Here is a 15,542-nt window from a genome sequence, read left to right as displayed (position 1 = left end):
AAGGATGGAGCAGCTGAATCCTGTCTACCCTGGTGTGATGGGTTGGGGTTGTTTGGACCTCCTGCTGATACTGTCCTTGGAAGGAAGCAGTCATGGCTCTCTAATAAACTCTTTGAGAACAGCAGCCACACGTACAGCTGCCTGTCTGGTTGCTAATGGGATGTTTCCCCTGAGTCACACAGGTGATGGTCTTCTACTGTTTCTTACAACTCTAAGGAGGAGACAGCTTAATCTGTGAGAAGGAACCAATAAACACTGAAAGCAATATCTAACTTTAAAGCATAAATTCAGCTGATATTTCAGAGTTATTTTCTTTGGGTCACTGAAATATAGCACGTTTCAGTGATCAGTTGGTGATGGGAAAGCTTTGAGCATCTAGGATGGGAAAGCAGCCTATTTCATCCAACAGCAGCAAGTTGCAAGAACTCCTCTGCCAACGTTACCCAGTAATTGCACAAAAATGACCGTGGGCTGCAATGACATCATGAGCCGCAGCTCCTTCTCCCTTGCTTCAGGGCACGCTGTAAATTATGATGCATTTCTTTGTCAGAGCATTGAATTACTCCAGCTTGAGCTGGCTGGGCTGGGTGGCAGCACAGCTCTTGGAGGCTGGGTCCTCTGAGGGCGAGGTGGGCACAGACAGACAGACAGACTGCCATGCTGAAACCCAGCCTGCTGTAAGGGGAAGAAATGAGCATGGGCTGTCGCAACAGCACGTCCTGGCATCTCCTGGGTGCATGCTAGCAGGCCATGCTGAGCAGCCAGCCAGAGACTGAGCAACCCTCTGCTCTCTCCATACTGCTGGAGAAGCTCCTGCTGTCTTCTGCAAGCCTGGGTGGGGTGTAAGGGTTTGCAGCGCTGGCCGCAGGCCCTGCGCGCTGCCGCAGAGCGGTAACTGAAAGTGGTGGAGCCACCCTTCCTGCTAGCCCACAGCTGCTGTATTTCCACCCGCTTTTTGTGCTGAAAGCGGGGGGACACTTCAAGCTGTCTGCCTGAGAGATGAACTTGGGGCTGAGCTGTTAAATGCAGCCCTGAAATGTTGGCTTCTGTGCGCTCAATGGATGCTATGAGGGAGTCTGGAGCTGCTCCAGCCTGGCCTGGGGATGGGATGCTGGTGGCAGGCCCTCCTCCGTGCCTTGCAGCCCACTGTGACTTGGGCTACCCGTGGCTTTTGCAGCTGCCTGCTGGTTTTGATTAGCCTGTGGCTGCTTTTGTGAGGAGACAATGTGTGTGTCTGTATTTATGAGCCTGTATTAAAGGTCACTGTCGTGGCTGGTGGGCCTAAAATGAGCCGTAGGTGGCCACAAAGCCTTCTCTGGAGCCCTGCAGAGGGCCCTGCGCAGGGAGCTGCCCTGAGCAAACACCTATGCCATGTGCATCTGAAGGTTATTCAAACACAAAAGAGGAAATACTGTTCCCCTTGGCTAGATAATAACATGCTCTATCTGTGCTTCCTTTAATTGGTATAATTAACTGTTTTACATCCCCTTTTTTCACAACAACCTTGCAGCAGTAGGTGCAGCAGTTTTAGTGGACTTCCCATAGGCAAATACTGGCAAGCTTGGTCTCGACTAGGTTAGGTCTCAAGGCTAAAGCAGTGATGTATGTCTTGGAGGTGACCTTTACCTTTATACAGATTCTCCCTCTGTGAGAAGCTGAGTGGTAGCAGCAGATCTCTGTGGGCTCAGACCACAGGAGCAAAGAGCCTGAGCTGGTGAGTATGTACAGGGTCCTGCAGTTATCTCTGCATCTCCCTGGCTGGAAACTGGCTGTATAACAAATACACCTTTTACCTGTCATAGCGTGAGACACCAATCTTGTATTCATCTAACTGCTTTTGATCCTCACGACAGAGCAGGGAACACTGGCTTTTACCAAAGTTGGTATCAAACCCATCTTGATGGTGCAAGATATCAACTCTTGCTTGACAGTGAATTTCTGTAGGCTTTCCTTCTCTCTGCGAGGCTCAGAGTAATTTTACTTGTTGGTCTCGCAAATAATCCTAAACCCTGGCACCTTTGAGTATGCTCCAATACCTGGATGCTCCTGCAGAGCTGCTATTAGCTGGAGTCACTGCTGGTCATGGTGGCTCTGAACAGTTGTTGCTTGATCAGATGCTGCTTGTTATTAAATTCTCTTGTGGAGTAAGAGTTGGTGTCTGAGCAGACCTAACATACTGGCAGTGAGAAGACTTAGGATGCTAATTGTGTTGTTTCAGCTTTGTTCCAGCTGTTGATTAACTGTGTGGCTGCATGCAAATATCTGATAGCTTATGTAACTGCTTGAACAAGATCAATGATCTAATTAAAAGTCAAATAGAAACAGCTTTGGTTGTCTCTGAGCATTGTTTCTTTTGGTAACGCTTTTAGGCTTGTGGCAAAAATGCTGCTATGAAGAAATCGCAAAACTAGGCTGGTGAATGCTAGGAGAACTTGTGGTGATTCTTGAAAGAGCAGTGAGTTCCAGTGCCATAGCTTGTGCTCAGCAGTGCCAGACGCTACAGCTGCCAGATGTCAGGACAAAGACATGGGTACACCTGGTACTAGAGAAGGCCCTGGCTGGTTGAGGTTGGCTGTGTCGATAAACTAGCTCTTGTACTAATAGTATTTCTCTGACCTAACCTGACTAGTGAGCAAGCGTGAGGGTTGCCAGCTCAATTGAGTTGCCAAAGACCAAACGAGGTGTCTGCTTGAGGGGTCACAAAATCAGGCAACTAAGGAGCCCTGTGCCCCAGCTCTTCCCAGAGCTGTGCAGAAGCAGGCATGCCATCCAAAAAAGTTAGAAAATTCTGAGATAGTTGTTCAGGTTCTACTCAAAAATGTTAGGGTGAAGAAGCATTAATTGCATTCAGCTCAGTGCCATTGTAGAGCGGGTGGCTCAGCCCTGCCCTTGGTGCTGTCACACTGAATGATTAGTGGCTGATAAATGAGCATTACTGAGCACACTAATGGCTTGCAGACATCTGCAGTTATAGACGTAGGAGCATGTGGGACTCCTGGATGAGGGTATTGCAAAGACCTTGTCCCAGAGAATTAACCACATCGCTACTGGGATCCTCAGTTGGGCATATCCCAATGTACTGCTTTCTGGGAGGAAAGTTGGGAGCTACTCTGCCTGAGTCAGCCTGTGGAGGCTGGTTGCTCTGCCATGAAAGCACCAGAGCAGTTAGTTCAGGTCCTGGAAACAGTAGGTATGTGTGGGGTTTCCTGACTGCAAAACTCTGCTGAACAACCCTGACTCAACCAGGGAAGCCCCCTGAAGTCAGGGGCATAAAACCCTACTTCAATAAATATACTTCAAATTTTGGTGTGGTTCTGTAGCCTAGCTTGGAGTTTTAAAGCTAAAGGATACATCTTCTGATATAGATAAATAACCGAAGAAAGCTATGTACTTTTAATAGATTTTTAATTGCAGGACCCAAAAATGAACTTCCCATGAAGTGCTTGCTATAGGTATAGGTTGAAAATACTGCCTAAGGCAGGGAAGCTTAAATTTTTTAATTAACCAGTTTTATTACTTAAACATAGGCATTAATAGGGTGCAGACTATTTCTTACCCTAAATGTAAGGAAATAAGCTCAGGCTTCTGTGGAAGTACCAGCACAGCAAGAGAACTTAAGCTCAAATGTAGAAGCTGAAAGGAGCAGCCCAGTCCTTGTCTAGGAGTAGGAGACACCTGTGGGGCTTTTGAGCTGTCTGGATAGCCATAATAGCTTGTGACTAAACTTTTTTCTTAGAGAAGTGGAGGAATTCATAAGAAATGAAGTGGCTTGACATTGAACCTAACCTGGTTTCTAACTGGAAGGGGTATGGGAGATCAGGTGGAGGAGCATAGCTTGCAGTGTTGCTGCAACTGTTCCAGCTCTAGCAAAATTGCCCCTAGAGCTAGTGCTTTATTTCTTTGTGTTAAAAATGTGAAATACAATAGGCTTGCAAATGTGAACAATGTGAGACTGCAGATTAAAAATGAGATCTTGCAGCTGGTGAGGATTTGGGTAATTGCCTGCACCCTGCTCAGTCAGTGTGTGTGGTGGAGTGCTGTCCCTGAAGAGCAGGGAGAGCTGTGAGTTTGTGAAGTTTGGAAAGACTTGTATGAAGCCTTTAGTTGGAAGATTTGAAGTCCAGCCTCCAGAGAGGAAAGGTGGTATCCATCTGAACGCTGGCTAGCTCTGGAATGCTGTTAGCAATGAGAGCCTGTTATGGCTGAGCAGCTTCTGACAAAGTTGGATTAGGCTGATGGTGTCAAATGAGCAGAGCTGCTGCTGCTGCTCTCTAGGAGGGTGGCCCCTGAGAAGAGCCTGTGGGTGACACAGGACCCGTGGTGTGGGAGAGTGGCTCCTGGGGAAGGGTGGTGGAGTCTCCTGGGGTACTTGGAGTGTTGCAAAACTCGCACATCTGAAGCAAAGCTTTGCTGTGTGGTGAGTGAGTTGGGCTGGGAGGAGGGAGTATGTGATCTGCAAGAGTGTTTTGCTCAGCTGTGGCTAAAATGTGCTCAAGCCGTACCATTAATACCATATGGGCCTCTTTAAGGTGCTCGGAGACCACCCATGCAGACTGTGTCTCTGCAGATTCAGCACCCCTCTCCTGCTCATGAAAGGCCCTCTCAGAAGAGGTCTGTCTGATAGTGGCTGCCACCGTCGGATGAATTACCTCGGCCACAAGCCAGGAGTCTATTCCTTATGTTAGCAGCTTGTAGCTGAAACCGTATAAACACAGCACTGTACCGTGTGGGATGTTAAACACACAGGGCTTAAATCTCAACTGTGCAGGGATGAGCCTTCTATGCGCAGATGGAAGCGTGTTTACTGCTGGGTTAGACAAGTATACAAAAATGTTTGAACAACTTCACTTCTTTCTCCAGAAAGAGGAGGAAGCTTTTTCCTTCAAGAAGCAGCTGCGCAATGCTGAGTATTTTTCATTTAAGGATTGATGTTCCAGGAAGAAAGTGGCTGCTTCCTTCTTGGACAAAGATAGTCATGGTTTCCTGAGAAGGGGAGGATAGGTGTCTGTATGTGAAATCTTACAAAGAATTATCATGTGGCTGACTAATGCACAGAAGCATTAAGGCGTCTTCATGGTGGTCATGGAAAAGCCCCAGTGCCTGCCAGGACTGCAGGGATGTGTAGTGGACGCATGTCTTTGTAGTGACTGTGCAGCTGCCCCAGGCATCCACACATGGTACAACAACCCCATGCAGTGCTACAGACTAGGAGAAGTCTGTCTAGAAAGCTGCCTGGAGGGGAGGGACCTTGGGGTGTTGGTTGACAGCGACTGAACATGAGCCAGCAGTGGCCCAGGTGGCCAAGAAGGCCAATGGCATCTGGGCTTGGATCAGAAACGGCGTGGCCAGCAGGTCCAGGGAGGTTCTTCTCCCTCTGTACTCAGCACTGGTGAGACCGCTCCTCGAATCCTGTGTTCAGTTGTGGGCCCCTCACCACAAGGAGGATGTTGAGGCTCTGGAGCGAGTCCAGAGAAGAGCAACGAAGCTGGTGAAGGGGCTGGAGAACAGGCCTTATGAGGAGCGGCTGAGAGAGCTGGGGGTGTTTAGCCTGGAGAAGAGGAGGCTGAGGGGAGACCTCATTGCTCTCTCCAACTCCCTGAAAGGAGGTTCTACAGAGGAGGGAGCTGGCCTCTTCTCCCAAGTGACGGGGGACAGGATGAGAGGAAATGGCCTCAAGCTCCACCAGGGGAGGCTCAGGCTGAACATTAGGAAAAAATTGTTCACAGAAAGGGTCATTGGGCACTGGCAGAGGCTGCCCAGGGAGGTGGTTGATTCACCTTCCCTGGAGGGGTTTATGGGACGGGTGGATGAGGTGCTAAGGGGCATGGTTTAGTGTTTGGTAGGAATGGTTGGACTTGATGATCCGGTGGGTCTCTTCCAACCTTGTTATTCTATGATTCTGTGATTCTGTGGTGTGTGGCTGCAGAAAGAAGCTGGGCTTGGAAAGATGTCATCCCCCTCCCAATGGGCACTCGCATGGTGATACCGTGGTGGTGGCTGGAGTTTGAAAGCAAGATCACAGCTGATTTCAGGTGGTTTGCACCATCCCAGCAGCAGTGAATTGCAGTGGCATGGCAAGACATGTTCTACTGGCAGTGTGTGGGTGTAGGGCTGTTGTCACTGTTGTGTGTTTGTATTAAGAGTGTGTACTTGTCTGAATGTTGAAATGGCTCAGATGTTGGAGGGAGATTTTAAAAACAGCCCTTCCTATCAGGAGTGGAGGTGCAGTTGTATGTTAGAGATAAATCACCTTTCCTATTGCTTCTCTGGATTGAGATAGCTGACCTGCTGATAAATTCTGGAATAACTTTGTCACTAAGCTACAGAGGGCTATAGGGTGTCTGTAACAGGGTATCTGTGTTTACACACTTCAAAGAAAATCTGTGTGGAGCTTTGCTGTTAGGTTCTCAAAATCAGAGACTATCAGTGCTGAGACAAACCACAAATGTTTTGTGTAGCTTAAATAACTGGCAGGATATTGTCTGGTGTGTCACCAGTCCTGGTACACAAAGTATGCTCCAAGGCTGAGCTCTTTGGTGCTGCAGTGTGGACTGGAGATGGGTTGAGCCGTGCAGGGCTGCATGAATGGGGATTTCCTTCGAACAGCGCTGTGCACAATGAATCACAGTCAGTATGGCTATTCTGGTTTCAGATGGAAAAATTGACTCTTGCTGTATGTTATGGCCAAGGATTTCCCCAAACAGTAATCACTTCTGATAATTTCCAATGTGTTGGTTTTGGCTTCAGAAGCTCCATCCACTGCAGCTTTTGTGCCTGGCGTCTGCTGCACAGAAGATGTTAGACAGCCCTATCTGAATGGGCTCATTTATCTCGACAGGATTTTACATGTTGTTTCTTATAACTATCTTGACCTACCCCCGCTGTGAGTAAACACGTTCATCAGTAATGCAGAGGTCACTCTGGCAACTGGAAACCTCTACATTACTTGTTGCTCTTTGGTCTTGCTGAGGCTTTTTTTTTTATCCCCCAGCTCTATATTTTGCACCTTTTCCATCTCCAGGGCATGGGGTGCCTGAGGATGGACCTTCCCATTGGTCCTCTGCACTGAAGCTTGGTAACCTTTCTTCAGTAATGTAAGATGCAGCACAATGATAATGACTTGTCGTGTAATTCCTCTTGCAGCCAGTCCCTGGGAGGTCTTTGCAAGAACTGGCCAGGTTTTTGACCTTGGTGCAACCTGAAGTGACCTAGTGAGATTTAGGATTACCTTAATCCTGTTGAAATGGTTACAGCACTCTTGGAGACAGTGCTTACACAGCTCTTAGACTCTACAGCCACTTTTATCAGCTCAGCCTTGCTGATCAAGGCTGGGCTTTCTGGTTGTGTAAGCACATGGTGTGTTGTGAGGAGGCGTTTTTTTTTGTTTGCATGCTTGCATGAAATAACAATCTCCAGTTTATCAGACTCTTAGACAAGTATTTCTTGCTAAGGTTTGACAATTTTGCATTTGCCTGTAAGTTTAGTGTCTTATTTAAAGTGGAACTTGTTTTGTGTGAATTGGATGGTTGTGTTGCTGTCTTGGGTGTAGCAGCCCACTCCGGGAAGGTGAAGCCTTGCTGTGCCATGGCAATAAAAGTACTGACCCCTGAGGAGGAGAGACCTGGCACAGGATCGTTCCTCTTTTGCTCTCGTCCTATGCCCACGGGAGGGAGATGTAGTTTGTCATGTCATTTGGTTTCAAAAGCTGAGCCAAGTGTTTCCCGGCAGAGCATGGCAAAAGCAGGACGACTCCTTTCTGTCCTCCTCCCTCCATCATTTAACAGAAATCCTCTTTCCGGCATGTTCACTCCCCACTACAGGGACTTTTCCTTCATAAGTCATTCCCGAATGATTAGTCAGCACTCTGGAGGCTTGTGTTGCATGGTCCCCATGGTTTCCTGGTGCTTCCCTCCTCCAGCATTTGACCCTGGGGCAGCAGGGGCAAGAGGCAGTGTGAGTGCAGTCCTGCAGTCCTTCCCACATCCTGATCCCACAGTGCCTGGCCCTTTCCGTGGACTTTCTCAAGCTGCCTGATGCCCTTGGGGTCGATGCAACTGGTCTTTGGGGTGCTGTTCTGGAGGATGGGGGCTGCTTGTCAGCCCAGACTGATGGGGAGCAGGAATATCCCGAGCAGACTCGGGCTCCCTTTGCACAGTGAGGCGTGAAGGGGCTGCAAGCCCATTCCTGCCCTGCCTGCCCATCTTCCACTCATTTCTCCCCCGAAACGCCAAGCTTCGCAATCGAGGGCGCTGCGTTCGGCAGCAGCGTGGGGTGCTTCCACCGTCCCTGGCAGAGGCGTGTGGGAGCTGCGGTGTCCTGGCCGCTCCCAGGGCCGGCAGCGGAGGGGTGGTGGGATGAGCTCAGCAGCAGGGAATGCGCTTTGCTGGGTGCGAGGGGGCCTGCGCTCACAGGGCCCATTGTCGAGGCGGTTTTGGCAGTGATGTCATGGATGGTGGCGTGCTGCAGCAGGCCCTGTGAGCTTGTGAGGGTGGCCAGAGCCTGTTCCCCATCGCCAACGCGTGGGCACGAGGGCTTTACGAGAGCAGGGAGCCGTCCGGTGCCTCCTGTCCCGTGGCTGCCGGATGCTGGATGATGCTCGTTCGTGAGCCCAAGCTGGTTTTGGGGCTGGAGCGTGGCGGTGGTGCGCTGGCTGGCTGCCCCGCGGAGCTGACGAGGGGCTTGCAAACAAAGCAGCACTCATGGAAACTTGCTGCTGTACAAAGGCTGAACATTCAGACTCCTCTTTTTCCCTCCCACCCCAAAAAGGATCTCAAATTAGCGCAGCGTTCCTCTATGCGGCTCGACTGGGTATCTGCACTGTGGTGCTGTAGGTGCAAGCGAGGACCTGCTTGTCAGGGAGCAACTGAGTCTGAAATAGCTGATATGAATGGCAGCTCTTATTCTTCTGTGCTGCACCCTGGCTCGCTGCTGAGCTGGCCCAGTAGCGTGCAGGCAGTGCCGAGCCCTCCTTGTGCTCCTGCTGGAGGTGCTCCCCAGGAGCACTGGCTGCAAGAGTCTGAGGTGCTCTAACACCTCCTGCCTGGGGCTTTTCTCAAACATCAAATCCCCACACTTACCTTCTCATATCCATAGCTTGGTGCAGGGCTCTTAAGGCAACAGAAAGCCTAGGTGTAGTCAGATTGACAATATTGAAGAATTTGATCCTAAGCCACCCGCAATTTAACTTTGTTCCCCACCCACCTGAGCAATTCTTAATTTTGAAATTCTTGACTTCTCCTTCCAACCCTCTTGGGTTTCCATGTTCTCTTGAACAAGCTGGGTTGGTTGCTGTTGTTGTTACACTGCTGGCTTAAAAATGCTCTGTGTTTTGGCTTTCTCTTCTGTATGTGAGACTTAAGTGGACTCCAGGTGCCCATTAAGAAGCTGGGCAGAGCTATTTTAATTTGTATTTCACTCCTGTGAGCTTTGTTTCTTCTTTTTTTTTTTTCCCTTTTCTGTGTTAGAAGTCTGTAAGATATATATTTTTTTTTTTCTTTGCAAGCCTACACTGAAAGGGCTGGATTTGACCTTATTTTTACAGTTCCCTCCTTCACCTCATGAGATCCTTTCCAGAGGCTGAACGTGCACCATAGACAGGACAGGGTGATGGGTGTGTTGGTGGCCTGAAGTTCTCTGATCTGGAGGGTTTCAAATCCAGTTAAAGCAAAAACTATTGAAACGCTCTGAATTGTAGAGTCCAATATCTCAAATCTTAACAAGAAGCTCGCAAAGGTATCTTACTGTTGGGGTTTTTTTTTTTTTATAACAAGACACCATGGTGAGCATAGAGGTTTCTGTCTCCTTGGAGAAAAAAACAAGCAAACAATAAATAAACAAAAACCCAACCAAAAGAAAACCACACACAAAGAAACCCCCAACAACAAACCCCAACACTTTTCCCACCTCCTGCCTGTGCCCAGAGCAGCACAGTGTTCTTGCACAGACAGTGAACTGGGGTTCTGCCTCTGAAAAATTCACCTTGTGAGAAGCTTAGTGGATCTGCTGTGTACGTGGTGTCATTTATACTTCCTGAAGATACGCTTCCTCAGGTAATGAACACCCTGAGGCTCATTTGTGAAGCTGACCGCTGTCTGTGCCTTGTGGCACAGGAGCAATGCTGAAACCTGCTGGTATTCAGGTCAGCTGGATGCTGAGGGATGGCCCTCCTTGGGGTCACAGTGCAGACCACAAATGCCGCTGACAACTGGAGATGCAATGAGGCTGGACGCATTGCTGTTGGAGGCTAGCAGGTCACAGCCAGGAATCCACAGACCTGGCCAGGTTTCAACTGCCCCAGTGCCAACTGTGCAAGGGCGCTGCCTCTGCTTTCGCTGGGTAACCTGCCTGCAAACAATGTCCCGAGCCCAGAGAAGCTGCAAGGTGGACTTGGGCTTAAGGGTCACTGGAGGAAATGCTTGCAGTATGTTCTCAAAGCACAGAGGAACCAGTGTAATTGATTTAAAGACATACTATCCCTACAGAGGATGTTGCTAATGTCTTTAGCAGGCACGGTAAGCCTGTGAACACGCACTGTATGCTTCAGCAAATAATTTCCTTAGGCAGCTTGCTCAGCTCCATCTCCTCTGCATAATTCTGTTTGGCGTGCATGCAGCGTGGAGCCGGGCTTTCCAAGAGTCTGATTCGATGTGGAGTTTTCACTGTTGCAAAAGATTAAGACCTAACGAGTGCTTAATTTTTCTTTCCCTCAGTTGCTATAGCTGTTTAACAATAGAGAAGAATTAGAGGCGGGGAAATGCTCAGAAACTTCAAGATGCCAGGATTTAAAACTCTTAGTCTGTACATAAATAATCCGTAGCTGAGATGAACTTTGTGTGCAATACAAAGTTCTTTCTGTGTCTGGAAATTAGGAGCAAGGGCTGTTGTTGAGACTGCTCCTTTGCTATGTGTTAAGGAGCATGCATCTTTGTTTCTTCCTCCATACAATACATACAATTTTTATAAGGAAGACCTCAGGATTGGAGAGGGTGACCACTTTTTAGAGAAACTGGATGCAGAGATCAGTGTTGGTTATGATGGCACTTCCATGTGTGAGGATTAACAGCAAAACTCAGACATGACTTTGCCCACACTGAACAAGCTGCGTTTACTGCAGCCTCAACCAAGAAACCATTTAAAAAAAAAATCACTACTGAAAAGCTACATTTCAGACCTTCACCAGACTTTGCACAGTCTGTATTATGAGCTCGATTTAATAAGGAAGCCGTCTGCTGCGGTAGCTTAACTTGTTTCCACTAATTGTCCAACAGAGAATGACTTGCAGCTCTGCTGTAGGGCAGAGTTCAAGGAGCGTTGCCACAATTCTGAGTATTACATGTGAATGCAAAGCAGACTTGCACAGGAGCAAAAGAGAAGTCACAGACATCTTTATAACACTGGGGGAGGGGGTGAATTGTAGAATAATTTGATTTTGAACAGAACTAATGAAGGTCATACAGTTTAAGCCTGGTACTGCAGGTATGTTTTAGGGATCTCTGCTGGGGTAGGTGAAGTGGCAAGGTTCAAATCAGTGCCAGGTTTCAGTTCTGGCCCTTGCTTCTGGGACAGCTGCAAGCAGAAATACCGAGGACCAAGTTCTGCAGTGTTGGCAGTTTTCCACTTGGTAGGTTGGGTTGGGACGTTTTTGGTGGCCCAAGCCGTAAAAATGACATACGTTTGTCTCAGTGGTCACATTGCTGGCTCAGGCTAGTCATTCACCTTAACATCTTTCTTTGTGCTTTAAGGAGTATGATATTAACAGTCCAAGTATAACATATCGTGTTAATATTTGGTATGAAGCAACAATTATAAATCAGCTTGAGCAGTTAAAACTTGGTTCCTTTTCAAGACAGACTGATGGTGTGTATTGCTGGCCTATGGAATTGCCATAATCCATTTTTTGGGCCAGTTGCCACTTAGTTAATAGGATAATAAAAGAGTAAGGATTACAATCTAGACTCGGAGGTGTGATGGGGGAAGCAAATGAGCTCTGGGATTCGGTCTGTTTTCCTCTTCACCCTACCAGGCAGCCACTTAAGTACTAAGAGCTGACTAAGAAGCAGGATACTCCTACATAAAACTTAATGTTGTAGGCTATATATAGGTTTTATTTTTCTTTTACAGGAGAGTGAGCGCTTGCTTGTTCAATGATGGTGTTGATTCTGCAGAACAGCTTAAGACTCACTGGCAGGCTTTCCCCAGCAGTCAGCGTGCAAGTCCTGTCGAGCTGCATCTTGTGGCTGAGGCCTCTTGGCAGCTGCTCTGTCATAGAATCATAGAATCACCAGGTTGGAAAAGACCCATTGGATCCTCAAGTCTGACCATTCCTATCAAATACTAAACCATGCCCCTCAGGACCTTGTCCACCTGTCCCTTAAACACCTCCAGGGAAGGTGACTCAACCCCCTCCCTGGGCAGCCTCTGCCAGTGCCCAGTGACCCCACAGAGCTTCTGCCTGTGTCCAGCTGAGCGAGGGCTGCATCTTGCTTCATGGCAGTTGCTGCTTTGTCGACACTGGCTTGCCATTGGGTCCTTTAAGAGGAGGAAAGCAAGTTGGGGTGGGGGAACCCAAGTTAAAATGCACTTTGAACAATGTAAGTGGGAATAAAGATTCCCATTTAAAACTTGAGTGTTTCAGCTTCTTGCTTTTTCTAAACTATGTCTAGCCATGATGACTGCTGTACTGTCTAGAAGTGTTCATCTAACAGCCTTCACAAATTTGGAGTCTGCAGCTGAGCATCAGCAGGACTTGCATCTAACAGCCTAAAATCTCTGAGCTCTGATGAGAAAAGTGACAACCCACCCCCAAATCCATCACTGTGTTCTAGATGGCACCTCTGAAGTTGGTTGCTGAAGTCCTCCTAAGCACTGGGGCAGGTGAGAGGTCCTGTGGCACTTCACGCTTTATGCCTGGGATTCTCGCTTTATGCCTGGGCTCCCCATAAAAATGTGTCCTTTGAAAGTACAAGCGAAATGGCTCTCTGCAGGAATCCTGCTCTCCTGCCCGTGCAATGGCATGACTCAGCTTTTCAGGAACTTTGATCTCCAAAGCATCCATCGCCTACTGGGTACAGGGAGACAGTGAGGCAGAGAGCAAGTGTGCTCTGGCATGCGTGTGAGTGCATCTTGCAGATGTTAACATCGGCATAGTAACATGAATAAAGCAAATTATGCAGATGACCAAAAAAGGTTACATTAAAGCCGTCTGTGATGATGCTGTAAAGAATTTGTTCAGCCTTACTAAATTATCTTGGCGGATGAGATGTGACAGCTCACTTCCTCTGAGCCACGGGAAGGCGAGGGTCGGTGGCTGATGCCTGAATGGAGGGAGCTTCTTTGATCTGGGGAAGCTCGCCTGGTGCCATGGAGTAAACACACACTCTCCATTTCAGCTGCAAGCAGACAATTTTTTCTCATCTACCTAATTCATCAAAGCTGAAAGCCAAACAGTGATGTTGGTGGAGGGGTGCTCTCAAAGAGCCAAGCTCTTGCACTTGTGGTTCTGAAGCACTGACCACAACAAATGTGCATCTCTGCTCTAAATTTACAGTGAGCTCCAGAGGAATAAGTGAGAAACAGCTTGAAAAGCTCTGTAAAAGTGCAAACTATAGATTGTGTGAATAATAAGTATGCCTATAAGTAATTTTCATAGTAGGAAAGTGGTGTTGCAAGATCTGCTATTCATGCAATGTTTTCCAGCCTGGGATGGCCAGGAAAGAGAGTCTTGAAGCAGACAAGGGAGCAAGTGGAATCCAGTGGAAAGTCACACGAGCTGGGGTACATGGCATTGTTTGCAGTAATGGCTGTTGGTGCTTAAGTGTCATTGGAAACACGTTTTTTTTTGTTGTTTTTTTTTTTAATCACTGTTCCAGAATCTTGGCTGTGTTACGCTGTGCATTCAGAGCTGGTGGGGGATGCCTGCAAATTGGTTTGCACTAAGTGGGTTTCAGGGTTATCCAGACCACCTCAGTGCTTCTTATGCAGGACCTGTTAGCAGGTAGAAACATCTTAATGCCTGAGAGACCTTGTGGAGAATACACTGAACGTTTTCAGTCAGTGGATTAAGAAGGCAGCACCAAAGCGGAGTCTCCAGAGCAGAGCTTCATGCCAGTGCCTGGAAAGCAAACATGCTTTAGGCTGTACTCTGGTCTCTTCTAGAACTTGGAGGGCCTTTTTATATCACGATAGCTAGCGTGAGTTCAGGCTGACCAGGGGCTGAGCTGCTGGTGGGATCCCCTGTAGCTGGGAATAGGGGTGCCTGGGGGTTGGGGTGCATGGGTGGCTCTGCTGGGTGCTGATAAGGTCTTCTGTTCTGCCTAGGATTTCTTCTCCCTCCCTTCTCCACACCCCAAATGAAAGCAGACAAGCCCTTCTGCAAGCTGGCTTGGAAAAAATTACATCATGAGATCCCATTGCCTGTCAGGAAGCTGGGAAGCTGTAAGAGCTTGCAAACTCCACTAACAAAGTGCGGTTGTGGGGTTGGCACCAGCCCCGGGGAGGAAGAGCTGTCCTTTGCCTGTGGTGACCTTTTCCTGCCATCAGGGCAGTGACCACAAACTCGGCTTCTGGATGCAGCTGATTAGATGGGATACCCTTGCTCTCAATGTGATGCTGTCTTGTGCACAGGCTCTTTTGTCCCCAGGTCAAGGACCGCTGCCCAGCTGTTCCCCTGGAGATAGTGATGGGTTGCTGGAGGAAGCTCTGGGCATGCAGCTGGTTGCTGTAGTGTATCCACATATAGATGTTATTTATGTGTTGTAATTAAGAAACATGCCATTTATCTCAAGGGACATGCACGTAGCAGTGTGCTTGAGGTGACTCTGTCCTGCTGGCTTTAATCCCTGGATGGCTTTCTGAAACAAGTATGCTCGTAGCATACTAAATCATTACTGTGTCCACTCTAGTAAAAATGCTGATGTTAGTATGTGTCTGAAACTGAAGTTTGGAGGCATTTTTGGCACAGGGAGGTGATAGACGGCCGTGTGCTCCAGTGCTGTGGTGTGAGCGGGTGGTCCTGCCGTGGCCGTCTGGGTCAGAGGTGCTGCAGGCACAGGGAGTGGGTGGGCAGTGGGACTCAAACAGTCTGGTTTTCACACACTGTAGCCCTCATTTCCAGCTTGTGGAGCTCAGGCAGTATGGTGAGCCTGCCAGGAGGGCTTTGGGTGTCTCTCCATGTGTTCTAATACAATTTCTTTCAAGAAAGCTTTCCCTAATAGGTTGTAAGGGAGCATCTTCCCTCTACTGACCAGTTTGCAGCTCAGCTGGAAAAGGTGGGAAAATGGATAACAACAGGGACTGTTTAGTTGTTGCTAGGAGAAGCGCTACTTACGTGATGCAGACTTTTACTTTGGAACGTGTAATTAAAACCCAGTAGGGCTTAATCACCTCGTAGCTATGTATTATATATCTCAGACTGGATGTGGAATCAGCAGTGAGCAGTTAAGTGGCAGACGCTTATCATAATCCTGTAAGATCAGTCAAAACTGATGTTTAAAAAGTCCAATACAAATAAAATCTGAGTAGAAACCAGACGTTAATTATCCAGA

The 15,542-nt window shown here is 48.1% G+C and overlaps 2 protein-coding genes across 8 annotated transcripts in view; one reads left to right on the top strand and one right to left on the bottom strand.

Moving 5' to 3' along the window:
• DENND6A (DENN domain containing 6A) overlaps positions 1–15,542 on the bottom strand; it is a 222,241-nt gene that overhangs the window by 153,123 nt on the left and 53,576 nt on the right. The gene's annotated exons all lie outside the window — the stretch shown is intronic.
• FLNB (filamin B) overlaps positions 1–15,542 on the top strand; it is a 72,741-nt gene that overhangs the window by 7,065 nt on the left and 50,134 nt on the right. The window lies entirely within an intron of this gene.

The sequence above is a fragment of the Phaenicophaeus curvirostris genome, chromosome 11 (genome assembly GCF_032191515.1).
Source record: "Phaenicophaeus curvirostris isolate KB17595 chromosome 11, BPBGC_Pcur_1.0, whole genome shotgun sequence".
NCBI lineage: Eukaryota > Metazoa > Chordata > Aves > Cuculiformes > Cuculidae > Phaenicophaeus > Phaenicophaeus curvirostris.
The sequence above is the reverse complement of the archived record's forward strand: the minus strand, read 5'-3'. Positions and strand labels throughout refer to the sequence as shown.